The sequence below is a fragment of the Procambarus clarkii genome, chromosome 69 (genome assembly GCF_040958095.1).
Source record: "Procambarus clarkii isolate CNS0578487 chromosome 69, FALCON_Pclarkii_2.0, whole genome shotgun sequence".
NCBI lineage: Eukaryota > Metazoa > Arthropoda > Malacostraca > Decapoda > Cambaridae > Procambarus > Procambarus clarkii.
Genome location: NC_091218.1, coordinates 6,210,614 through 6,236,882, shown reverse-complemented (window position 1 = coordinate 6,236,882; position 26,269 = coordinate 6,210,614). Strand labels below are relative to the sequence as shown.

General features: G+C 44.4%; 2 non-coding genes across 2 annotated transcripts; both read right to left on the bottom strand.

The window, feature by feature from the left end:
- Positions 1-4,949: 4,949 nt before the first annotated feature.
- TRNAM-CAU (transfer RNA methionine (anticodon CAU)) lies at positions 4,950-5,021 on the bottom strand. The gene has a single exon. It is a non-coding gene; the product is annotated as a tRNA-Met (tRNA).
- A 1,323-nt stretch (positions 5,022-6,344) lies between these two features.
- On the bottom strand, positions 6,345-6,418 carry TRNAN-GUU (transfer RNA asparagine (anticodon GUU)). The gene has a single exon. It is a non-coding gene; the product is annotated as a tRNA-Asn (tRNA).
- Positions 6,419-26,269: the final 19,851 nt, after the last annotated feature.

The window sequence follows — 26,269 nt, the reverse complement described above, 5'->3', positions numbered from 1 at the left end:
GACGAAGTGAAGGAATGGAAAGCTAACACTTGGGTCATCGGGGATCGAACGTGAACCTTGCAAGAAGCGAGAGGACGGAGTGGAGTAACGGTGCCCATGAAGCACTGGGACCATCGGGGATCGAACACAAACGTATTTTATAAGCAGCACAGTTCTAATAAATTTCAGCAAACTGAAGTGTACACAGTTGTTCTCACCAGTTCTTTAAGGTTTATCAATTAGTTATTGAACTTAGTTAATGAATCAGTATTAAAGTTATGTTTATCAGTTATTGAACTACGCCTGGAACCCGTAGGTGCGGGACTCTGTAGTCCTCCTCCTTGGGTTCCTACCTTGAGGTTACCTTGAGGTGCTTCCGGGGCTTAGCGTCCCCGCGGCCCGGTCGTCGACCAGGCCTCCTGGTTGCCGGACTGATCAACCAGGCTGTTGGACGCGGCTGCTCGCAGCCTGACGTACGAATCACAGCCTGGTTGATCAGGTATCCTTTGGAGGTGCTTATCCAGTTCTCTCTTGAACACTGTGAGGGGTCGGCCAGTTATGCCCCTTATGTGTAGTGGAAGCGTGTTGAACAGTCTCGGACCTCTGATGTTGATAGAGTTCTCTCTCAGAGTACCAGTTGCACCTCTGTTTTTCAACGGGGGTATTCTGCACATCCTGCCATGTCTTCTGGTCTCATGTGATGTTATTTCTGTGTGCAGGTTTGGGACCAGCCCCTCTAATATTTTCCACGTGTAAATTATTATGTACCTCTCCCGCCTGCGCTCAAGGGAGTACAGTTTTAGGCTCTTTAGTCGGTCCCAATAGTTTAGATGTTTTACTGAGTGGATTCTAGCAGTAAAGGATCTCTGCACGCTCTCCAGGTCAGTAATTTCTCCAGCTTTGAAAGGTGCTGTCATTGTGCAGCAGTACTCCACTCTAGAGAGCACAAGCGTTTTGAAAAGTATCATCATCGGTATAGCATCTCTAGTGTGAAAAGTTCTTGTTATCCAACATGTCATTTTTCTTGTAGTTGTGACGGCTACTGTATTGTGTTCTTTAGAGGTAAGGTCTTCCGACATGAGTACACCCAGATCCTTTACATTGCCTTTTCGTTCTATGTTATGATTTGCCTGAGTTTTGTACGTGGTTTCCGTTTTTATATTTTCATTTTTTCCATAGCGCATGAGCTGGAACTTATCTTCGTTAAACACCATATAATTTCTGTAGCCCATAGAAAGACCTGATCTACATCTGACTGGAGGTTCGCCGTGTCCTCTATGTTGCCAACTCTCATGAAGATCCTAGTGTCATCTGCAAAGGATGATACAGTGCAATAGGTTGTGTTCTTGTCTATGTCCGAAATGAGGATGAGAAAAAGTACTGGAGCAAGCACAGTACCCTGGGGGACTGAGCTCTTCACGGTTGATGGGCTGGATTTTATTTTGTTGACTATTACACATTGGGTTCTGTTGGTCAGGAAATTGTAGATCCATCTGCCTATTTTTCCGGTAATTCCTTTTGAACGCATTTTATGTGCAATAACACCATGGTCACATTTATCAAAAGCTTTTGCGAAATCTGTGTAAAATACATCCGCGTTATGTTTGTCTTCCATAGCATCTAATGCCATATCATAGTGGTCCAGCAACTACGACAGGCAAGAGCGCCCTGTTCTGGAACCATGTTGTCCGGGGTTATGGAGTTGCTGTGATTCCATGTATTTTGTGATTTTACTTCTTAGCACTCTCTCAAAATTTTTTATGATGTGCGATGTTAGCGCTATCGGTCTGTAATTTTTTGCCTCTGCCTTATTTCCTCCTTTATGAAATGGTGCTATCTCTGCTGTTTTTAGTATATCAGGAATAACGCCAGTATCTAGGCTTTGTCTCCACAGAATGTGGAGGGCCTGCGATAGTGGTTTTTTACAGTTCTTTATGAATATGGAGTTCCAAGAATCCGGGCCTGGTGCAGAGTGCATAGGCATACTGTTTATGGCTTCTTCAAAATCCAGTGGGGATAGGGTGACGTCTGATATATGATTTGATGTTGGTATCGTATCCATGCAAAATTCATTTGGGTTATCAATCTTTAGTGTGTTTAATGGCTCGCTGAAAACAGAGTCGTACTGCGTCCTCAGTAGCTCGCTCATTTCTTTGTTGTCGTCGGTGTCTCTATTACTCCCTTATCTATCCATATCTCAACTATGGTATTTGTGCTTGGGGCTCTACTAACCAAAATCACTTACGTCCTCTAATTACTCAACACAAAGCTGCTATTAGGACAATATCCAATTCTGGCCCCAGACATCACTCGGTACCCCTACTTAAATCTCTGAATATGTTAGACATTAAGTCACTGCACATTCTCTCATGTGTATTATACATATATAAAACGCTAAACTATAACGCCAATCCTGATCTCAAAAGCTTCATAGAAGGTTGTATCAGAACCCATGAGCATCACACCAGAAATAAATACAGTTTTGATATTCCTAGAGTACGACTTAATCAAACTAGAAATGCTCTACAAATCAAGGGGCCCAGAATGTGGAATGACCTTCCCAACCATGTTAAAGACTGTACCTCTCTCAACCAGTTTAAGTTAAAAGCGAAGCTATACCTAATATAATTCCCTGTAACCTACCTTACCCTTCTATTGTCAACCAATGTCTGTTTTTTTCTTTAAAGAGCGCTGTTTGTCGACATAATTGTATTTGTGCTGCTTTTTCATCTATGTTTTCATTTCTTGTTTTCATTCTACTCATTATGCTCAATTAGTATTAAGCTTGTCATTTAAGTTTATCATGCCCGAAACGCTTTGCGTAATAGTGGCTTTAGGCATTGTATGTACTAGCTATACCTATAAGTCAAACAATCCTTGTAAATATTTATTGTATGTATGTACCTTACCTAAATAAAATTGTATTGTATTGTATTGTATTGTGAAAGTTCCATCTCCCTTTCGCAGGGGCCCGATACTAGATGTGGTTTTTGATCTTGATTTTGCATAGGAGAAAAAATATTTCGGATTTCTTTCTATTTCACTGATGGCCTTTTGCTCTCTTTGCCTCTCCTGGGTTCTGTATGATTCTTGTAGCTTCCGTTCAATTGTTTCTATTTCTCTACCTAACCTTCTTCGCCGTTCTTGAGATAGGGTGCGACTCTCAAGTTGTTCCGCGATTCGTTTTCTTTGCCTATATAGGGAACGACGTTCCCGTTCCAATCTGCATCTCTTCCACTTTTTTCTTAGAGGTATGCGGTTTGATCATATTTCTAGTGCTACTGAGCTTATTTTTTCCAGGCACTGGTTCAGGTTTGCATTTCCTAGCTGTTCTTCCCAGTTTATTTCTGTGAAGTCCTGGTTTATTCGCTCCCAGTTTATCTGTTTATTATTGAAGTTGAATTTGCTGAAATCTCCTCCACCGGGAATCTGGACTGGTTTTGAAGGTCTACTCCCCATGGTTGTCATAACTTCAATTAAGTTGTGATCTGAGTAACAGGTATTTGTAATCATTATGTTCCTGATCAATTCATCATTATTAGTGAAAATGAGGTCCAGCGTGTTCTCCTTCCTAGTTGGTTCTACTATTTGCTGGTTTAAGGCAAACCTGTCGCACATCCGTAGCAGGTCATTTGCATGTGCCTGTTCATTTAGGCTACTTCCTGGTATTCTTTCTGATATTACTGTATTAGCCAGGTGCTTCCATTTCAGGTGCCGTAGGTTGAAGTCCCCAAGCAGGATGATGTTCGGAGCTGGATTTGTGAGGTTTTCCAAGCAGTGTTCTATTTTCATTAGTTGGTCTTTAAACTGCTGAGGGTTTGCCTCCGGTGACTTATATACAAGGACAATAACTACATTTAGAATTAGGGTCCCTACAAACTCAACCAAAGATGGTACCCCCTATATATTTATATAACCTATATCTATAAAATAGAATGTTTATCCGAGGTTGGTGACCAGACACTTGGTGGGACTAGCCTCGCCCAGCTTTCCAAGATGAGTCATGTTGGGTAGGGGAGCGTCATAGCCTAGTCGGTGTCCGCCGAATTGTAATACTTTAAGAAATATCGGCATTTATATTACTTCCCTTACTTCATTACAAAATAAAATAAGGGCGAAGAGGTAGAACGGCTTATTGACAGAGCTCGGGTGCATGGGGGGAATTGTGTAAAATCCTGGTTTGTGTCTCGGAGAGGCTGCAGGATCCAAGTAAAGTCAGAAGAACTTCTGGTTGCAATTCTTTTACCATGTCGTAGCTCAGTCGATTAAGGCAGCGTCTGGGATCCTCTCGGACGTAGGTTTGAACCCTCGTCACGGCCCTTGTGGATTTGTTCATTTGATGCATCACGCTATTGTGATTTCTGTGTGTAATCTATGTAGGAGCTTATGATATATTAATAGCAGTGCCTATAAGCAACACATCCATCCTCCATCGTGCATATATTGATGTAATGGACAATGGGATAGTAGAATTTGGTATTATTGAATTTGTATAAACCGGCAAAGGTTTTGTCAAATCAAATCAAATGTTTATTCAGGTAAAGTACATACATACAAGGTGAGATACAAACATGTTGTGGGATTTATAGATAGAGCTTGTACATACAATGTCTAAAGCCACTATTACGCCAAGCGTTTCGGGCAAGGTTGGCCCGAACCTTTGTATTTGTTTCTCATAAAACCTAACCTAACTTTCCATCCAAGGTCTAATACATGCTAACTGAGGCCAAATATAGTACATATATATGTTATACTAGGCCTAGGAATATATATGTTTGCTTTTAGCTGTATTTTTTCCAGACTATAAGGTGAATAGTACCAAGTTCTACTATGTAATTGTCCATTACGTCAATATTTAATTTATATGTACGATGCTCTACATAGTTACAAAATGTACAGGAGGATGGATTGTATTCATTAAAGATATAAACATTTCTTTTGGTTTGTTATGGTAGGAGAAAATTAGACTGTAGCAGAGCGTAGTTTCGATCTACGGACCTCTGGGTTATGGGCCCAGCACGCTTCCACTGCGCCACTCTGCTGCTGGTGTTATTTAATTGGATGATACATTTTATAGATCTTTTATAATATTATAATTGGTAATATTTTCTTCATAAATAAAAGTATCAGTGTTTCTGCGCAGTAACGCACCAGTACGTACTGATCTTACGCATGGGATGCGCACATCATGGTTACTGGCCACAGCCAGCTGTGTATGACATACATCATAGCATGGGTATGTGATTACTGCTGCACACGATGGGTATGGGTTCACTACCACTCATGAACAGGACAAGTATTGGAGGCACTAACGCTCACAGGATAGGTATACATGGGGTCTACAGGATAAGTATGGGATCCACTCAGCCCTGGAGGCTGATCTGTCGTGTTTGTTGAGGTCTATAGCAACTCTTCTTGCATGTAAACATTCCAAGCATAAGAATTATATTTAGTGTCTGGACCGAGATTCATCAGTCAGTTACGCAAGTACTTACGAACATGTTATCTCAATCTTTGGCGACTTTACACATATTAAACAGTTGATGAGCTCCGAAGGACTGGGAGGCTGTTTATAATTATATATTATTTTCTAAATTGTTGTGTTATGCCGCCAATACTCGGTATGTAGATGTTCAACCCGTCCTCCTAATAGAATGGCGCCTTTTGACGAATACTCTTCCCGAGACCAACAATTGTCGTACTAGAAAATGGTAGCGGCTCGTGAAACTGCAGCCCATCCTCTTGTGTTGGTAGTACTTATAGTAACTATGAGGACCAAAGTACACATATCGACGTACAACGCTATTACAAAGTAGAAATCTGAACTATTGAATTTAGACAAACCGGAAAAGGTTTTGAATTTATATTGCAAAGACAACCTTAACTAACTGAACCTTCCTAGGCCTAATACACTCTATCTGAGGCCTAATATCGTACATATATGTGTGCTATACTAGACCTTGGAATATATATATTTTTTTTTAGCCTTTTTTGTTCAGACTATAAAGTGATAAGAACTATATACTTCACTTCAGACAATAAAGACAGTCTATAATTAAGACTATAATTAAGAATTCAGACTATAAAGTGATCAGTAAGTTCTATTATGTAATGACTTAGTACGTCAACGTTTGTACTATGGAGCATATACAACAACTACTGTGTAAACAGGAGGATGGGTCGCGACGTTGACATACTGTGCCGTTCTCTGTTGTGTTAGGATAAGGTCACTTACGCGCGAGAGTTTGTTGACGTTGGGAGACTTGAGGAGGACGGGCTGGATCACGGGGCCAAGTGTGACATCGCTGTCAAGTGTGTTATGTCGGTCTTGTCTGAGGTCAACCCCTAGAGTTGGCCTAAATAATCGCCCCCGGGTGGGCTCGAACCACCAACCTTTCGGTTAACAGCCGAACGCGCTAACCAATTGTGCCACGGAGGCTCGAGGAACGTACTAAACAAATTTGTAATAAGGCGGAATTACTTAGATATCGAAGTGTAATAATTATCTGAGTTTACTTGAGAGTTACTTATAGTGGCCTCGATCGGGACAGGAGGCCGGTGGTTTGTCGAAGGTCCCCCCATTTGCCTTGATGATCTTTTCCTGATGATGATAATTCCTATAGTGTCCTAATACCTAAGGCAACCTTGTGTCTAGTGGTCACGACGGAGACGGGAAGCCGGCAGCTTGTCAGTGGTTCCCCCATTTTTCTTAAGTTTCCTCCTTTTTTTATTCCCTAATTATCCTCCTTTCCCCCCACAAAAAAGAGTAACAACAACAAAAAAGACTCTGGGGTTGGAGTCCCTGTGCCTTCTTGTACCAACTTCGAGGTTAACTCCGGAGCTGGAGCCCCCTGGGGGGCAGTTCCTTGTTGCCTTCAACCTCGTTCTGACAGTTCCTGCGACGGCGCTGGAACCAATCTTATTGGCGTTTGCCTTTCCAATTGAGACGTTCGGTGCTGTGGAGAGGGGGACCTGCTGCATGGGTGACAGCTTCTCCCCCTTATCAACCTACCCTGGCTTTACGCCCTGGAGAGGCCACTCCAGACCGACAACCAGAGCGCAACTCCATAGTCTCCTGAGACAGATGGAAGCCTACTACTTGGATGGTCCACCAGTTTTTACATTCTTGTAAAGCCACTAGCACGCATAGCGTTTCGGGCAGGTCCTTTATCCTAATATGACTAATTCCTAAGATTAATATTAATCTTAATTAATAACTCCGGAATACGACCCGTCAACTCGTTTCACTGCAGGGTGAAGAGAGGCGTATTGTTAAGGATTGGAACCCAGTCAATCCTCCCCGGCCAGGATACGAACCCAGACTATACTGTTCGCGAAGTGCTGGGGCTAGGGTTTCACCACTGCGCCACGGGGACTGCATGCACGGGGACCAGTCATTGAAAGTTGCACAACAATTGGGAACTCAAGTAAGAAAGTCAACTTTATTTTCAAGGAAAATAAAGTTATTGAACTGTAAACCTCTCTGGTGCGGCCACATTTGGACTGCTGTATCAAGCATAGAGGCCTCAGCTTCAGAACATATCTGCTGTGGAGAAAGTACAACGCAGAGCGACAAAAAGCATCTCAGAAGTAAATCGGCTCCCATACCAGGAACGGTTGAGGGCCCCAGGACTAACACAGCAAGCCAGACGGGGCATGGTGGTTCCCATACCAGGAACGGTTGAGGGCCCCAGGACTAACACAGCAAGCCAGACGGGGCATGGTGGTTCCCATACCAGGAACGGTTGAGGGCCCCAGGACTAACACAGCAAGCCAGACGGGGCATGGTGGCTCCCATACCAGGAACGGTTGAGGGCCCCAGGACTAACACAGCAAGCCAGACGGGGCATGGTGGCTCCCATACCAGGAACGGTTGAGGGCCACAGGACTAACACAGCAAGCCAGACGGAGCATGGTGGCTCCCATACCAGGAACGGTTGAGGGCCCCAGGACTAACACAGCAAGCCAGACGGGGCATGGTGGCTCCCATACCAGGAACGGTTGAGGGCCCCAGGACTAACACAGCAAGCCAGACGGGGCATGATGGCTCCCATACCAGGAACGGTTGAGGGCCCCAGGACTAACACAGCAAGCCACACGGGGCATGGCGGCTCCCATACCAGGAACGGTTGAGGGCCCCAGGACTAACACAGCAAGCCAGAGTATACAGAACAGTGTACAGAATAAAGAGCCCCGAACAGTATACAGAAGAGTGTACAGTATACAGAACAGCATACAGTATATGGAACAGGGTACAGTACACAGAACAGATTACAGTGTACAGAACAGTATACAGTATACAGAACAGCATACAGTATACAGAACCCCGTACAGTATACAGAAGAGTGTACAGTATACAGAACAGTGTACAGTATACAGAAGAGTGTACAGTATACAGAACAGTGTACAGTATACAGAAGAGTGTACAGTATACAGAATAGTGTACAGTATACAGAACCCTGTACAGGATACAGAACAGTGTACAGTATACAGAACAGTGTACAGTATACAGAACAGTGCACAGTATACAGAACAGTGTACAGTATACAGAGCCCTGTACAGTATACAGAACAGCGTAAAGTATACAGAACAGTGTACAGTATACAGAACAGTATACAGTATACAGAACAGTGTACAGAACAGTGTACAGTATACAGAACAGCATACAGTATACAGAACCCTGTACAGTATACAGAACAGTGTAGAGTATACAGAACAGTGTACAGTATACAGAGCAGTGTACAGTATACAGAGCAGTGTACAGTATACAGAACTCCGTACAGTATACATAACAGCATACAGTACACAGAACAGTGTACAGTATACAGAACAGTGTAGAGTATACAGAACAGTGTACAGTATACAGAGCAGTGTACAGTATACAGAGCAGTGTACAGTATACAGAACAGTGTACAGTATACAGAACAGTGTAGAGTATACAGAGCAGTGTAAATTATACAGAACTCCGTACAGTATACATAACAGCATACAGTATACAGAACAGTGTAAGTATACAGAACAGCGTACAGTATACAGAACAGTGTACAGTATACAGAACAATGTACAGTATACAGAACAGTGTACAGTATACAGAACAGTGTACAGTATACAGAACAGTGTAAGTATACAGAACAGTGTAAGTATACAGAACAGTGTACAGTATACAGAACAGTGTAAGTATACAGAACAGTGTACAGTATACAGAACAGTGTACAGTATACAGAACAGTGTAAGTATACAGAACAGTGTACAGTATACAGAACAGTGTACAGTATACAGAACAGTGTAAGTATACAGAACAGTGTAAGTATACAGAACTGTACAGTATACAGAACAATGTACAGTATACAGAACAGTGTACAGTATACAGAACAGTGTAAGTATACAGAACAGTGTACAGTATACAGAACAGTGTAAGTATACAGAACAGTGTACAGTATACAGAACAGTGTACAGTATACAGAACAGTGTACAGTATACAGAACAGTGTAAGTATACAGAACAGTGTACAGTATACAGAACAGTGTACAGTATACAGAACAGTGTAAGTATACAGAACAGTGTACAGTTTACAGAACAGTGTACAGTATACAGAACAGTGTAAGTATACTGAAAAGTGTACAGTATACAGAACAGTGTACAGTATACAGAACAGTGTACAGTATACAGAACAGCATACAATATACAGAACCCCATACAGTATACAGAACAGCGTACAGTATACAGAACAGCTTACAGTATACAGAACAGTGTACAGTATACAGAACCTCGTACAGTATAGAAAACAGTAGAGTATACAGAATCTCGTACAGTATACAGAACAGTGTACAGTATACAGAGCCCTGTACACTATACAGCACCCCGTACAGTATACAGAACACTGTACCAATAATCCTGTCCAATAACGATGATCTGCTTTCAGCCTCTGATACTGCTATTGAATTCAATTGATTCTTCTCATCCATTGGGTCAACCTTGCAAATGATATTCCATCTTCCAGTACTGATGTTCAGGACTATCTTACAGGTAACTACCCACAGTCTCTGTACCTAACGCCCGCTAATTACACTGATGTTACTGACATAATCATTTCCCTTAAGACCAAATCTAGTGCCCTTGCTGAGATACCAACTCTAATCTACAAAAAAAACTCCAGATCTTTAGCCCATGCCATTGCATTGCTCTACAAGTCACTTGAACTCCAAACTTTTCCAGATATTCTAAAAAAAAGCGAGAGTAACCCCAGTCCATAAATGTGGTGATCTCACTGATGTCAACAACTTCAGACCTATATCAATTCTGCCAAGCTTGTCAAAAGTATTTGAAAAACTAATCTACAAGCAGCTTTACTCTTATCTAGCCAAACACAATATACGTAGCCCTTGTTAATATGGCTTCAGACCCCCCAAAAAAGTATTAACGATGCACTTAACTTGATACATGCAGCTCTTGATAAAACTTGATACATGCAGCTCTTGATAAAAATAAGTTCCCTGTTGGGTTGTTTGTGGACCTGCATAAGGCTTTTGACACTGTCAACCACCAAAACCTTCTTCTTAAATTACATCATTATGAAGTCAGAGGTCACTTCCTGCAATACCTTCAATCTTACCTTACTGACAGGCTTCAGTATGTTTCTGTGAATAATTCAATTTCTCCCACCCTACCCATCAACATTGGTGTTCCTCAGGGCAGCATACTTGGCCCTCTCCTCTTTCTCATCTACATTAATGACCTTCCAAATGCCTCCCAACACCTCAAACCAATTCTATTTGCTGACGACACAACCTTCATTTTCTCCAGTCCTGACCCTCTTACTCTAAATGTCACAGTGAATACTGAACTAAATAAAGTCCATATCTGGCAAACTGCCAACAAACTCACCCTCAACATTGACAAAACTTTCAATATTTTGTTTGGCAATAAATCCTCAAATCAAATTAATCTCGGGATAAACAATATCCAAATTTGTAACAAAGTAGATGGCAAATTCCTTGGTGTTCTCATAGACACAAAGCTGAATTTCCAGGGTCACATTCTAAATATATTAAAAAAAGTTTCAAAAACTGTTGGCATTCTTTCTAATATCAGATATTATGTACCCCGCCCTGCCCTGGTGACTCTCTATTACTCCCTCATCTATCCATATCTCAACTATGGTATTTGTGCTTGGGGTTCTACTACACAAAATCATTTACGTCCTCTAATTACTCAACAAGAAGCTGCTATTAGAACAATATCTAACTCTGGCCCCAGACAGCACTCGGTACCCTTACTCAAATCTTTAAATATGTTAGATATTAAGTCACTGCACATCCTCTCATGTGTACTCAATATATTTAAAACTCTGAACTGCAATGTCAATCCTGACCTTAGAAGCTTCCTAGAAGGTTGTAACAGAACTCATGGGCATCGCATCAGAAACAAATACCTATTTGATATTCCAAGAGTGCGACTTAACCAAACTAGAAATGCTCTACAATTCAAGGGACCCAGAACGTGGAATGACCTTCCCAATCATGTCAAAGACTGTACCTCCCTCAACCAGTTTAAGAGTAAAAGCAAGTACTACCTAATTAACTCCATGTAACCTACCTTAACCCCTATATGTCAACCCCATGTCTTGCTATTTTTTTTTTTAAACAATGCTGTTTGTTCACGAACTTGTACAATTTCTGATTTCTGCCATGTTCTCCCCCCCCCCTTTTTTTGTATTTTTTATTCCTTTTTTCAACATAATTTATACCAAATCCCAATTACTATTAAGTTTTATTCTAAGTTTTTTTCCCATACCTTGCCTGAAGCGCTATGCGTACTAGTGGCTTTAGGTATTGTATGTACTAGCTCTATTTATAAATCCAACATTATGTTTGTAAATCAACTATTTATGTACTTTCCTGAATAAAATTTACTTTACTTTACTTTACTTATTTTACCGGTAACAGAAGACAAACGACCCTGCCAACGGGCAAGGATTGAGGAATGAATAACTGGGTAGAAGTTGGAATAGAAGATAGGAGACAAATGGGCAAAATGTTTCTTTCACCCTAATGCCCCTGTTACCTAGCAGTAAATAAGTACTTGGGAGTTAGACAGCTGCTACAGGTTGCTTCCTGGGGGTGTGGAACAATAAGGAGGCCTGGTCGAGGACTGGGCTACGAGGACGCTAAGCCTCGAAATCATCTCAAAATAACCTCAAGATAACCTATTGTAAAGTCTAGGAGAGGGAATGTACTCCTGAATGGAGTATCTGGCATCTGGCATCAGCAAGAATTATAGAAAGCAGAAGGGTCCTACTATCAAAAGTGATCTTCACAAATTATTTATTTATTTATTTATTTATTTATATATATACAAGAAGGTACATTGGGATTGTGCGGATACATAGCATAGTAATTACATTCTTGTAAAGCCACTAGTACGCGCAGCGTTTCGGGCAGGTCCTTAATCTAAGAAAATTTTAAGTAGGCAAATATTTGCAAAATTTATAAAAATTATAACAGTTACATAGCAAGAAAAAAAATAAAAATTGAGAGAAAATTGTAGGCATATTAAGGCACATAGGTAGCTCAGATTGACTGCAATGACAGCTTGAATGGTAGTTTAACAAAACTTAGCAGGCACAATACAGCCAATGGCTAGCACATAAAAGAAGACAGCAATGAACACAATTATAAAGTTGTTTGGATTAAGTACATAAAGATTGGGAGATTGGGTAACACTAGATACAGAGCAAATTTAAAGCTCAATGTAGGAAACTACGAAGATGAAATTAGGTACTTTTTGTTTTTGTTTTTAAATGACGCAAAAGTTTTACAGCTTTTCAATTCACTAGGGAGTGGGTTCCATAGACTAGGTCCCTTAATTTGCATAGAGTGTTTACACAGATTAAGTTTGACCCTGGGGATATCAAAGAGATATTTGTTTCTGGTGTGGTGATAATGGGTCCTATTACATCTGTTCAGGGAGAGTTTCAGAGCATGGTTTGCATGGTTGCGAAGAGGCTGGTGACGACCACGAAAGGATTGGGTGAACGTATCAACCTTGAGGACAGAATGGTCTTGGGCTGCAAGGATATGTTTAATATCCTCGTGGCAGTCTTTCAGGTCCCTAACACCAGCCGCAACATAGTGCGGGCGGATAACAGTGCCAATACTGACATTTAACCTGGCATTTTTGGAGATCCCAACAGGGGTCTCCCCAATGCTGGACAATATGGCTAAGTGGGCAGCTGCTTCCTGAGAAGGAGCAGCAATGACACATGAACCAGTACGGGTGAGGTTAAAAGAAACAGAGGTATCCACTGAATCAACGAGGTGCTTATGGAGGAAGAAATCATCAGGCTGTGTAGAATCCAGATGGTTAAGATGAAAGTATTTAGTCCACGTAGCAGGGCCTAACAAGGTGTGGAACATATTAGCACTGGCAGGAATCATGCAAAATGCAGCTGTAGGGGGGGGGGGGGTTGAACGAAGTACCCCAAGTAAGAGAGGGGGGGTTAAAAGTGATGAGGTGGTCATCCCCTAGGTCGTAGAGCTCAACCCTACCACAGAGGTGGGAGGGGACCGGAGGGGGTTAATCATGAGGGTCAAAGGAGTAGCTTGATCTGGGCCCAATGTAGCGGGGGCTAAAGAGCCCAATCTTCCAACACAGTCCGCCTCGGGGGCTTGATCGTCCACCCCACAAGCCTGGGGAAGTTATAAGAGGATCATTCAGTGGCACAGAAATGAGCAGGAAATAATTTAATTTACGAATAAACTCCCATACCCACCATGGAGCCACAATTAGAAGATAGAACACCCGGCAAGATGGCCCCCCACCCCCCTATTCCAGGGGTGTATCATGAGTATACTCCCCGCAATCACCACCTTAAGAACCGTCAGTCCGTCAAAATCGGGTTCAGCAACGCAGGCGAGGATTGACAATAAAAGCGTCTCCTCTCTCACAACGTCGGGTACCACAGTTCTACGGGTGAAAGTGTGCCTCCCCAAACATCCGGGCGTCAAAACAGATGTTCGAAAGAATAATGAAGCATGCAAAAGATCGGCGGGAAATGAAAATTAGAAAGAAGAAGAGAGGGAAGGCAAAACGACACATAAGGAAGAGGAAATAGCATCCAGCATGATTAGTGAAGACGGTAGAGGACTGTCCCATGGAGCATCACACCCTGACTGCTGCCCACTAAGCCCCTATCACGAAAGGACAATGGGGTATGTCCTTTAGAAGCATAAGGCTACTAAAGGACAGAGGAAATGCTGTCCCATGGAGCATCACACTCTGACAGCAGCCCACCAAGCCTCCTCACGTCAACAACGGGCAGGAATGTGAAGGGGTGACGGTAGGAGACCAACTCCATCGTCACCCGGCGTTAAACCCTAAACTACTGCAGCAGACAACGACTGTCAAGTGGAAGGCAGTAGTGGGGGTATGCTGACCCAAACCAACACTGCTGCAACCCTATCAACAGCCATGTTAACTCTGTCTCAGGGGAAAAGGAAACTACTAGTCAGGGGCTGTTTTATGAGGGTTCCCAGAAAACCTTTGTCACACAGAGGGCGGCAGAACAAATGGAAATCAAACCAGTCATGCAGGTCACCCTGAATATACTTGGGTTTTTATCCAACAGTGGATCTAAACGTAGTCAAACCCTACACTCCCTTGGGTGGTTACCTCAGACCTGTATTCTCTATAGTCGTGGACACAATCCCATCTGACCTACATATACCAGGTCTAGGGATCACAATTAAACATTTAAAACAGCAGCGAGTCAAATTAGCTGACCCATAAAACAAATCCGACCGTATCAAAGATATAGGAGTGTTAATGGGGTCAGATTATTATAACTTCATCTCTGGCAAATACCAATTGCATGGGATGACCATACTGAACTCTGCAGGTGGAAAGTCACATTGTGTGAAGAGAACTAGAATGGTGGAGATGTGATTATAAACTAGTGAAGATATTGACTCTTATACGTTTCACCTTTTTTAAGCTGGGTCTTTCCCTATAATCCCGTCCACTCCCACAGCAGTACACAGGTGCACATAGTTACACAGCAGTACACATGTGCACATAGTTACACAGCAGTACACAGGTGCACATAGTTACACAGCAGTACACAGGTGCACATAGTTACACAGCAGTACACAGGTGCACATAGTTACAAAAGCAGTACACAGGTGCACATAGTTACACAGCAGTACACAGGTGCACATAGTTACACAGCAGTACACAGGTGCACACAGTTACACAGCAGTACACAGGTGCACAGTTACAAAAGCAGTACACAGGTGCACACAGTTACAAAAGCAGTGTGTAAACAAGAGGCTGGGTTGATATATTTGGAGGAGAGTGTGAAGCCCAGACTGTTACTGGGTCTCAGCCAGCAAGGGAGGCGCCACGCTGCCAGATGCATCAGTGTAAACATTGCCCCAACATCCCAGTGGAGTGTTTAAGGCACTCAACAACGGGTCGTTAGCAGTGTCTCCTATGACCAATTGCTCATACCTTTCCATGCATGTAATATTCTTTTGTCTTGGTGTCGAGAATGACTGATCATAATTACCTCAGGGAATGTTATTGATGAACAATCGTCAAGGGACTTACCAATATTAGACATATATGTGCAAGTTAGTGTACCCATTTATTGTTGTCCATTATGTGGAGTGTTTGACCATATGTTGATTTATTGGTAACTATTTTTGGCCAGGAAGTCAAGGTTATGTGTTGAAGATATTGAGCACATAGGGACATTAGCTGTATGTACAGTTTTGGCCAGGAAGTGAATATCATATGGTGAAGATATTGAACACATAATAATAATAATAATAATAATAATAATAATAATAATAATAATAATAATAATAATAATAATAATAATAATAATAAATAATAAATGTTTATTTAGGTAAGGTACATACATACAAGAGATTTTACAAAGAATGATGGATTTATAGATAGAGCTAGTACATACAATGCCCAAAGCTACTATTACGCAAAGCGTTTCTGGCAGGAAAAACATTAATGACTAAAGCTTAATACTAATGGGTATAAAGAATAAAATGTGTTGAGAACAAATAAAAATAGAGGTAAAAGAGGGGGGAACATGGCTGAAAATGCAGCACAAATACAATTACAAATTATTACAGAGAATTACATTCAAACAGCGTTGTTTTGAAAAAAAACAAAAGAGACATGGGTTGACAACAGAGGGGTAAGGTAGGTTACAGGGAATTTATTAGGTAGTGCTTCGTTTTTATCTTAAACTGGTTGAGAGAGGTACAGTCTTTAACATGGTTGGGAAGGTCATTCCACATTCTGGGTACCTTGATTTGTAGAGCATTTCTAGTTTGATTAAGTCGTACTCTAGGAATATCAAAACTGTATTTATTTCTGGTGTGGTGCTCATGGGTTCTGTTACAACCTTTAATGAATCTTTTGAGGTCAGGATTGGCATTACAGTTCAGCGTTTTATATATGTATAATACACATGAGAGAATGTGCAGTGACTTAATATCTAACATATTCTGAGATTTGAGTAGGGGTACCGAGTGATGTCTGGGGTCAGAGTTGGATATTGTCCTAATAGTAGCTTTGTGTTGAGTAATTAGAGGACGTAAATGATTTTGGGTAGTAGAACCCCAAGCACAAATACCATAGTTGAGATATGGATAGATGAGGGAGTAATAGAGAGTCACCAGGGCAGGGCGGGGTACATAATATCTGATCTTAGAAAGAATGCCAACAGTTTTTGAAACTTTTTTTGATATATTTAGAATGTGTCCCTGGAAATTCAGCTTGTGGTCGATGAGAACGCCAGGGAATTTGCCATCTAATTTGTTACAAATTTGGGTATTGTTTATTTTGAGATTTATTTGATTAGAGGATTTATTGCCAAACAGAATATAGAACGCTTTGTCAATGTTAAGGGTGAGTTTGTTGGCAGTTAGCCAAAGATGGACTTTATTTAGCTCAGTATTTACTGTGGCATTTAGAGCAAGGGAGGGATTCGCTCACTGGCCGCCAGAGGGCCAGGACGTGCTCGTTTGACCTGCCAGTTGTCGCCTGGTGCTGATTGGAGGCGGGTGTGGATTGTGGTGTGGTGCGCCCGCTGGCCGGAGGGCCCGGCTGGTGGTATGGTGGTTGGTGGTGTGTCCCGCGTACAGCGGGTGGACACGGCGTGCCTTGACTTCTCAGGGGATGTGGACTGGGCGATTGTGGAAATTGCTGTCGTCGATGTGCTTCAAGCGGATGTCCAGGATTTGATAGGGCTGGAAAAGCTTTTCCCTACGTGAGTGGCGATGACCTTCTGCAGGAGCTCGCTGTACAAGGAGTTTGTGGCGCGTTGGGCCAGCCACTCGGTTCCAGTCACCGACACGGCTGTGTCTGTGGCCGTTTCGGATCCCTGGGGGGCCGTGCAGTACGTGAGTGTGCATGGTGTACCGGTGACGTTCTCTGAGGATGAGCTGCGGGTTGTGTTTGGAAAGTATGGAGAGGTGCAGTTTCATAGTTTCAACCATCTGCGTATAGGTCGGCTGAGCGGGCTGCGTACGGGCATTCGTACGCTAGGTATGAAGATTACGTCACCGGTACCGTCTCGTCTTCTGTATCGTGGGCTTTCGCTCAGAGTATTTTATCAGGGACAGACTCGCACTTGTTTCCGGTGTGGTGCTGAGGGCCATGTGGCAGCGAGCTGTGATGCTCCTCGGGCTGAGGCTCCCTCCGTTTTCTTGGAGGGTGACTTTCCCCCCTTTGGAGACGCGGGGGGCTTCCTCATCGCCTTCTCGCCCTGGCGAGGTGCCTGGGGTGGTTCCTGCGGCGGGTTCAGCAAGTGCTCCCTCTGTCCCTGTTTGGTCGGGACATAGTACGTCTGCTTCCCCGGTGTGCTCTGTGGGAACGGGAGCTCCTACCTCGGGGGTTCCTCGTTCGGTGGTGGCGGAGGTGCATCCGCGGCCGGAGGCTTCTGTGCGGTCCTCGGCTGCTGCTGTTGGTGTGGTGCCTGCTTCCCCTGCTGAAGATTGTCTGCTGCCCGGGGATGCTGGGGTGGTGGGGTGTGTGTCCTCCTCCCTGCCCTCTGACTCTGCGTCGACTCCCTCGTCGTCTACGAAGGTCGCCTTGTCCAGTGGTTCGTCAGCTGTGATTGCCTCGGCGTCCGTGGTGGATGCCCCCTGTGAGCTGGAGTGTGCTCTCCCTTTTTCTGGACCTGCTCCTTCTGCTCCGGTCTCCGGGCGTGGTGGTAGGCTGTGGCCCCATGCTGTGGAGGTTGCTGGTGTGTGTGTCCGTGCTGCTTCGGCTTTGGGCCCGCCCGTGTCGGGTTCTTCTGGAGCACCCCTTGCTGGGGGTCGTTGTACCGACGATCAGCAGCCTCATGTGAAGCGCCGTCGTTTGGCTCAGGATACATCGCCTCGTCGGTTGTGGGCGGAGGGTGGAGTTGCGATGGAGGTTGCGGGCGAGGACATCGAGGAGGTTTCTTCTGTGGTGCCTCCAGTGACGGCAGCTGCGCCTCCTGATGGTGGCACCTCTGGGTGGGTGGCTCATCGCGGTGACCGGGACCTGGTGGTCGTGTTGTCTAAGAGTAACTGTCGGGGGTCTTCGGCCCTTGTTCCGGTTGGTGGGGGCTCTGCGGATCCGGCAGAGGGCTCGTCCGTGGGGCTGGGTACGGCGACTGGCGGTGTTCACTGTGATCGCCCTGGGGTCCAGGATGAAGTGCGGCCTGTGTGTCGCGACGGGTTAGGGGTGTCCTGAGGTTGTCCCGATGGCGCCCTCTGTAGTTTGTGCGTCCTTGAATGTTCGGGGTTTGAATGCTCTTGGGGTCCAGTTGGGCCTGTTGGATGTTTTGCAGGAGCAACGTGTGGATGTGGCTCTCATACAGGGGCATAATGTGCATGATGTGTCTGTGTTGCAGTGTCTAAGCGTGCATTATCATGTGGTGCTCAACTCGCCGAGGACGCCTTTCGGGGGGACCCTTATGTTATTCTCTCGTAAGGCCTCCTTCTCCATGCTTCACACGGAGTTGGACGAGGATAGGCGGGTGTTGTTTGTGCGGGTGGAGTTTTTGGGGGTCGTGATTCCGTTTTTGACGGTGTACGCCCCCTCGGGTGCAGTGCGTCGTCGGGAGAGGGAGGAGTTTTTTCGGGTGGGGCTTCTTCCTTTCTTGCGCCATGATACGCGGGGCATGATTTTTGGAGGGGACTTCAATTGTGTGACGAGTGCACGGGATTGTTGTAGCGCTCGTCCGCAGAATGTCTCGGGTGCGCTGCTGGAGGTGGTGCGTTCATGTGGTTTCCGAGACGCTGCCGTGCTCTTTGGTGGAGGGTTGTCGTTTACTTTTGCTGCACGTGGGGTGCGTTCGCGCATCGATAGGGTGTATGTCAATGGTGGGGAATGTACGGTGTATGATTTTCGCACTGTCCCGGTTGCATTCTCCGACCACAGTTTGGTGGTGGTCCGGGTTGGGGTACCCAGTCAGGTGCGGGTCGGTGCGGGGTGGTGGAAGCTACACTGTGGGTTGTTGCGTTCTCCGCGTGTTTGTCGTCAGTTTCGGTGTTGGTGGGTCGGGATTCGAGCCCGGCGTTGTGAGTTTCTGTCTGTCTTGGAGTGGTGTAAAGTGCAGTGTCGTTTGTTTTTTCGCGTGGTTGCTAAGCGCGAGGCTGCTGGGCGCTTTGGGTTGCTGCGGTTGTTGCAGGCGCAGCTGTCGAGGTTGTATGTAAGGTACGATGCTGGTGTTGATTGTTTTGATAAGATTGTGGACTGCAAGGCGCGTATATGTGGGTTGCGGAGTGAGTGGGCGGAGGGTGTGCGTGTGAGGGCTCGTGTAAGTGAGAGGAGTAGACGGGGAACGGATTTCTCCATTTCTTTTAAGTAAGGTACGGGCCGCGCGGGACTCTGTTCTTTTTACGGCCTTGCAACGGCCAGATGGGACGGTTGTTTCGGACACTGGTGGGGTGTTGCACTATGTTCGGCAGGAGTTGGCTGCGCTGTATGCGGAGGTGGCTGGGAACGCCGCACTTGCGGAGGATTTCTTGGGTCGGTGCCTTCCTGGGTTGTCGGTTGCGGAGTGTGCTGGTCTGGTGAAAGAGGTCTCCTTGGCGGAGCTGCTTGTGGTGGTGCGGTCGTTTCGTTCCGGGAAGGTGCCGGGTTCGGATGGTCTTCCTATTGAGTTCTATGTCACCTTTTGGGATGTGTTGGGAGATGTTCTGCTGGAGGTGGTCCAGTCTTGTCTTCGGGAGTGTGTTCTGCCTATGTCTCAGTGCGTTGGGATTGTGCGGCTTCTCCCGAAGTCGGGCGATCTACAGTTATTCTCAAACTGGCGGCCCATTACTTTGTTGAATGTCGACTACAAGATCCTGTCTAAGGTCTTGGCTGGTCGGTGTCGCAGTGTTGTTGCGTCTGTTGTCTCTGTGGAGCAGTTTTGTGGTGTTCCAGGTCGTTCCTTGTTGCATTGCAATGCATTGTTTCGAGATGTGCTCTTGTACGTGTCCGACTCTCGCTTGTCGGCAGCGATGCTTTGTCTGGATTGGTCGAAGGCTTTCGACCGTGTGTCGCTCGATTTTGTGTTTCGTGTGTTGGGGAGGCTAGGATTTCCGCCCTTGTTTGTTCGTTGGGTGCGTATGTTGTACGCTCAATGTTGTAGTCGGGTCTGTGTAAATGGGTTTTTGAGTGATTCTTTCCCTGTGCGTCGCTCGGTGCGGCAGGGTTGTCCGCTTTCGATGCTCCTGTATATCGTCTTTCAGGAGCCGTTTTTTCGGGCGATCAAGGGATGCCCGTTGATCGTCCCCCCCCCGTTTGCCGTCGGGTCTTCGGTTGCCTATCTGCGGTTATGCAGATGATACAGTCCTGTTCCTGGCCTCGGAGGGGTCGGTTGGGGCGGTCCAGGTTGTGGTTGAGAGGTTTGAGTTGGTCACTGGGGCGCTGGTAAATCGTGCGAAATCCGGTCTTATGGGTCTTGGTGGGTGGTCCTCTCGCCTTGTGTGGGTGGGGTCATGGTTTCCGGTTGTCACTTCTATGCGGGTTTTGGGGCTTACCTGGTTTGCTTCCTATGAGAGGTCCTTGGCTTGCAATTGGGATATGGTTTCCCGGAGTGTCGGTGTTGCGATTGGGTTGCTGGCTGTACGCCCGTTGACGCTTTATCAGCGGGCGTTGCTTGTGAATTGCAAAGTTTTGTCCCGGGTCTGGTTCGTGGCTCGGGTTTTCCCCCTGGATCGTAAGCTGGCTTTCGGGTTGGAACGCCAGGTTTATCGTTATGTGTGGTGTGGTCGTTACCACCCAATTCGCCGGTCGACGTTGGTGTTGGCTGTGCGGGAGGGTGGGGTGGGCATTCCTGATGTGTTCACGAGGGCTCGGGCGCTCTTTTGGGTCTCGTTGTGTCAGGGGTTTGAGTTGGGTGGGGGGCTCAATGGTTTGTGTGTTTATTATTGCTCTGTTAGGTTTAGCTATTTGGTGGATTTTGGTGTTTGTCGGGAGGCGGCGGTCTGTACCCCCCCGGTTTACTCTTGGGCGGTGGCGATTCTTCGGGAGGTATGCCGTTGTCCGGGGTTCCTGTCCTTGTCGGTCAAGGCGGTGTATCGGGTTTTGTTTCGTCATGTTCCACCGCGGGTGGAGGGTTTGTTCCCGTGTCGCGATTGGGGGGATGTGTGGGCGGCACTGGGGGCTCGGTTTCTGGCTCCGCAACAGCGGGAATTGTTGTTTCGGCTCTTGCATTTGTCGTTGGCGACTAATGCACGGTTGTGCATGCTGGGTTTGCGTGCCTCTGATGCGTGTGTGCACTGTGGTCTCCCTGAGACGCAGTTGCATGTCTTTTATTTTTGCGGGCGGTTGCGGGGTTTGCTTGATTGGTTTCGGGACGTGTTGGTTGGAGTTTGTGGACCTGAGTGTCGGGGTGACCTTTTGAGATTTTTGTTTTTGTCCTTTCAGCGGAGGTCGCGCCGTGTCTGCAATACGCTTTGTCTTCTTGTTGCTGACTTTGTGTATTGTGTGTGGGTGGGTCGGAGGGAGGGTTATGGGGTTGCTAGGCTTTTGGGGTTTTTGAGGGGTCGTTTGCGGTTCACGTGGTGGTGGGTGCAGCGTGCGTTTCCGAGCGAGTTCCGTGGTTGGTTCACGGGTGGGTATGTGCGTCGGGTTGCTTTTGGGTGAGTGGTCTTCTGTTTTAATCCTCGATCCCCGGCCCTCCGGTGGGCCTCCTCGGGGGAGTTGTGATGGGTGTGTGTGTGGTTGCTCCTGTGGTTGTGTGTTCGGTTTGGTGTGTGGGGTTGTGTGTGAGTGTGGGTTTGCTTCTATGTTGGCTCCTACGTGGGCCGTTGCTTGTACCTTGAGTGAGTTGCATGCGGCTGTTTTGTTACTCATTTTGTTGGTTTGATTGCTGTTCTTCCTGGAAGGGTGTTTGTTTGGGGTACATGTATCTCTGTGTTTCATTGTTCGCCCCGGATTCTTTCTTGGGGTTGTCATATAGTTGTGCCTGGGCCTTGGCCATGGTTTGTTTTTGTTACTTATATGCTTTGTGTGCGATGTGCTTATGCTTTGTGCTATTTCTGTACTTATGTGCATTGTGTATTTATATGTGTGTCTGATTTATTCTTAATATGTTGGTTGTGTCTTTCCATGTCCGTATGCGTCCGTTTGTTGTGTGTCAGTTTCTATGTTTATTTGTATTCGGACTTGTGTCCCTGGAGTTTCTGGGGTCTTATTATGCAATGTTCTCTTCTATGCCTGTTTATGATTATGTTTTTGTTGTTATGTTCTGTTCTTGGGTTCATGTCATGTATATATTGTGCTATACTTTGTATATTTCTTTTATCAAAATAAAAAAAAATAAAAATTACGCAAAGCGTTTCGGGCAGGAAAAACATTAATGACTAAAGCTTAATACTAATGGGTATAAAGAATAAAATGTGTTGAGAACAAATAAAAATAGAGGTAAAAGAGGGGGGAACATGGCTGAAAATGCAGCACAAATACAATTACAAATTATTACAGACAATTACATTCAAACAGCGTTGTTTTGAAAAAAAACAAAAGAGACATGGGTTGACAACAGAGGGGTAAGGTAGGTTACAGGGAATTTATTAGGTAGTGCTTCGTTTTTATCTTAAACTGGTTGAGAGAGGTACAGTCTTTAACATGGTTGGGAAGGTCATTCCACATTCTGGGTCCCTTGATTTGTAGAGCATTTCTAGTTTGATTAAGTCGTACTCTAGGAATATCAAAACTGTATTTATTTCTGGTGTGGTGCTCATGGGTTCTGTTACAACCTTCAAAGAATCTTTTGAGGTCAGGATTGGCATTACAGTTCAGCGTTTTATATATGTATAATACACATGAGAGAATGTGCAGTGACTTAATATCTAACATATTCTGAGATTTGAGTAGGGGTACCGAGTGATGTCTGGGGTCAGAGTTGGATATTGTCCTAATAGCAGCTTTGTGTTGAGTAATTAGAGGACGTAAATGATTTTGGGTAGTAGAACCCCAAGCACAAATACCATAGTTGAGATATGGATAGATGAGGGAGTAATAGAGAGTCACCAGGGCAGGGCGGGGTACATAATATCTGATCTTAGAAAGAATGCCAACAGTTTTTGAAACTTTTTTTGATATATTTAGAATGTGTCCCTGGAAATTCAGCTTGTGGTCGATGAGAACGCCAGGGAATTTGCCATCTAATTTGTTACAAATTTGGGTATTGTTTATTTTGAGATTTATTTGATTAGAGGATTTATTGCCAAACAGAATATAGAACGTTTTGTCAATGTTAAGGGTGAGTTTGTTGGCAGTTAGCCAAAGATGGACTTTATTTAGCTCAGTATTTACTGTGGCATTTAGAGCAAGGGGGTCAGGACTGGAGAAAATGAAGGTTGTGTCGTCAGCAAACAGAATTGGTTTGAGGTGTTGGGAGGCATTTGGAAGGTCATTAATGTAGATGAGAAAGAGGAGAGGGCCAAGTATGCTGCCCTAAGGAACACCAATGTTGATGGGTAGGGTGGGAGAAATTGTATTATTCACAGAAACATACTGGAGCCTGTCAGTAAGGTAAGATTTGAGGTATTGCAGGGAGTGTCCTCTGACTTCATAATGATGTAATTTAAGAAGAAGGTTTTGGTGGTTGACAGTGTCAAAAGCCTTACGCAGGTCCACAAATAACCCAACAGGGAACTCCTTCTTATCAAGAGCTGCGTGAATCAAGTTAATCATACTAATAAGTGCATCGTTAGTGCTTTTTTTTGGGTCTGAAGCCATATTGACAAGAGCTAAGTATATTGTGTTTGGCTAGAAAAGAGTAAAGCTGCTTGTAGATTAGTTTTTCAAATATTTTTGACAAATTAGGCAGGATTGATATAGGTCTGTAGTTGTTAACATCTGTGAGATCACCACATTTGATACATCAAATGATCACGTACATAAGATATATGTACAGTTTTGACCAAAGGTTCACCTCAGATACAGAGGAGACAGTCACAATGTGGGGCCCATTTGAAGAAAAATCTTTTCTATTTGCTTTCCCGAATGCAATGCGTACGTCGCCAATGTACATGTGGCAGACGCTTCACGAAGCTGTCGGAATCAGCAGAGAAAATACGAGAGCAACTGTACAAGGCCTGGGAGCAAGGTCGAGTTAGAGTCCTTGAGGATCTCTTCTCAGACTAGCCTCACCTGGTCCTGGTCCATGTTGATCATTGGAATCTCCTCAATGCATGAAACACTTTAAGGACTCCTAGGGTCCTCATCACATTTATAGTTTAGAGACTAATTTCCCACCAGGAGATTCGAGGTTGCTGTAAGGCTTCTGTGCTGGCTAGGGTTCGAATCTCCTGGTGGGAAAGTGTTCTAAAGTTGTATAACTTCTCTTGCGTGTTTAGGCAAGTTGTGCATTAAGCATAGACACAGATTTCTCCCATATTAACAGGAATTTGATGAAAGAACGTGAGTGACCCCTCACTAACTCTAGTTGCCCTTGGGAGGTGGTGATCTTTGGAGGGTTTAAATACCCCCAAAATTACCATCTCTTTTAAGGGTCTGAGTTTGGTGCAGTGGGTTAAAGGTGTACCAATTATGCCAGTTGCTGTAAAGCTTCTGTGCTGGCTAGGGTTCGAATCTCCTGGTGGGAAAGTGTTCTAAAGTTGTGTGTGTATATATATATATATATATATATATATATATATATATATATATATATATATATATATATATATATATATATATATATATATATATATATATATATATGTCGAACCTAGTTGCCAGAACGCACTTCTCAGCCTACTATGCAAGGCCCGATTTGCCTAATAAGCCAAGTTTTCATGAATTAATGTTTTTTTCGACTACCTAACCTAACTTTTTCGGCTACCTAACCTAACCTATAAAGATAGGTTAGGTTAGGTTAGGTAGAATTGGTTAGGTTCAGTCATGTATCTACGTTAATTTTAACTCCAATAAAAACAAATTGACCTCATACATAATGAAATGGGTAGCTTTATCATTTCATAAGAAAAAAAATTGAGAAAATATATTAATTCAGGAAAACTTGGCTTATTAGGCAAATCGGGCCTTGCATAGTAGGCTGAGAAGTGCATTCTGGCTACTAGGTAAGACATTATATATATATATATATATATATATATATATGCTAAGGGGGAGTAACCTACAGCATCAATGGAAAACATAGCCTGGCAAAATATCAATAAGTGTCTAGGGGAGTGAAAGATTAACAAAAAGTATTCCAGTTTACTGGGTATTAACATAAATGAACATAACATGAAAAAGAATACAATCTATAAACTCACACTCAATAATTTATCCAGCTTCTCAAAGCTGGGCATGATCATCAACAGGTCTCAAAACTGCATACAATCAGCACTAGCTGACGCCAGGCTCTATCGTGGCGCAGTGGGACACTAGCGCCTATTACGCTGCTAATACCAATACAGGGTGGTGGTGGTGTCACAACCATTAACAAATGAGGTATGAGGAATCAATATCATATACAGCACAACGACATCACTTAAGATCCTCAGGTACCCACCTCACTAAGATATATAACAGCACCTATCACCTGGTATAAAGGATGCACAATGGTAGAACTGATCCATGGTATACATTACTGCAACATGACAAATATCCTAGCAGTCAAATGACACAAATAAGGTCACAAAACCCGGACCGTAGCGGCAACACATGCGCTCGACTGAGAAAATTAAAGAGTGACCGCCCAGAGCCATGCTGGCCGGGAGCGACACTGTATCCACCTCTATGAGTCAGCTGACTCCTCATCTCAAGCTCATATACAGACATATCTCGA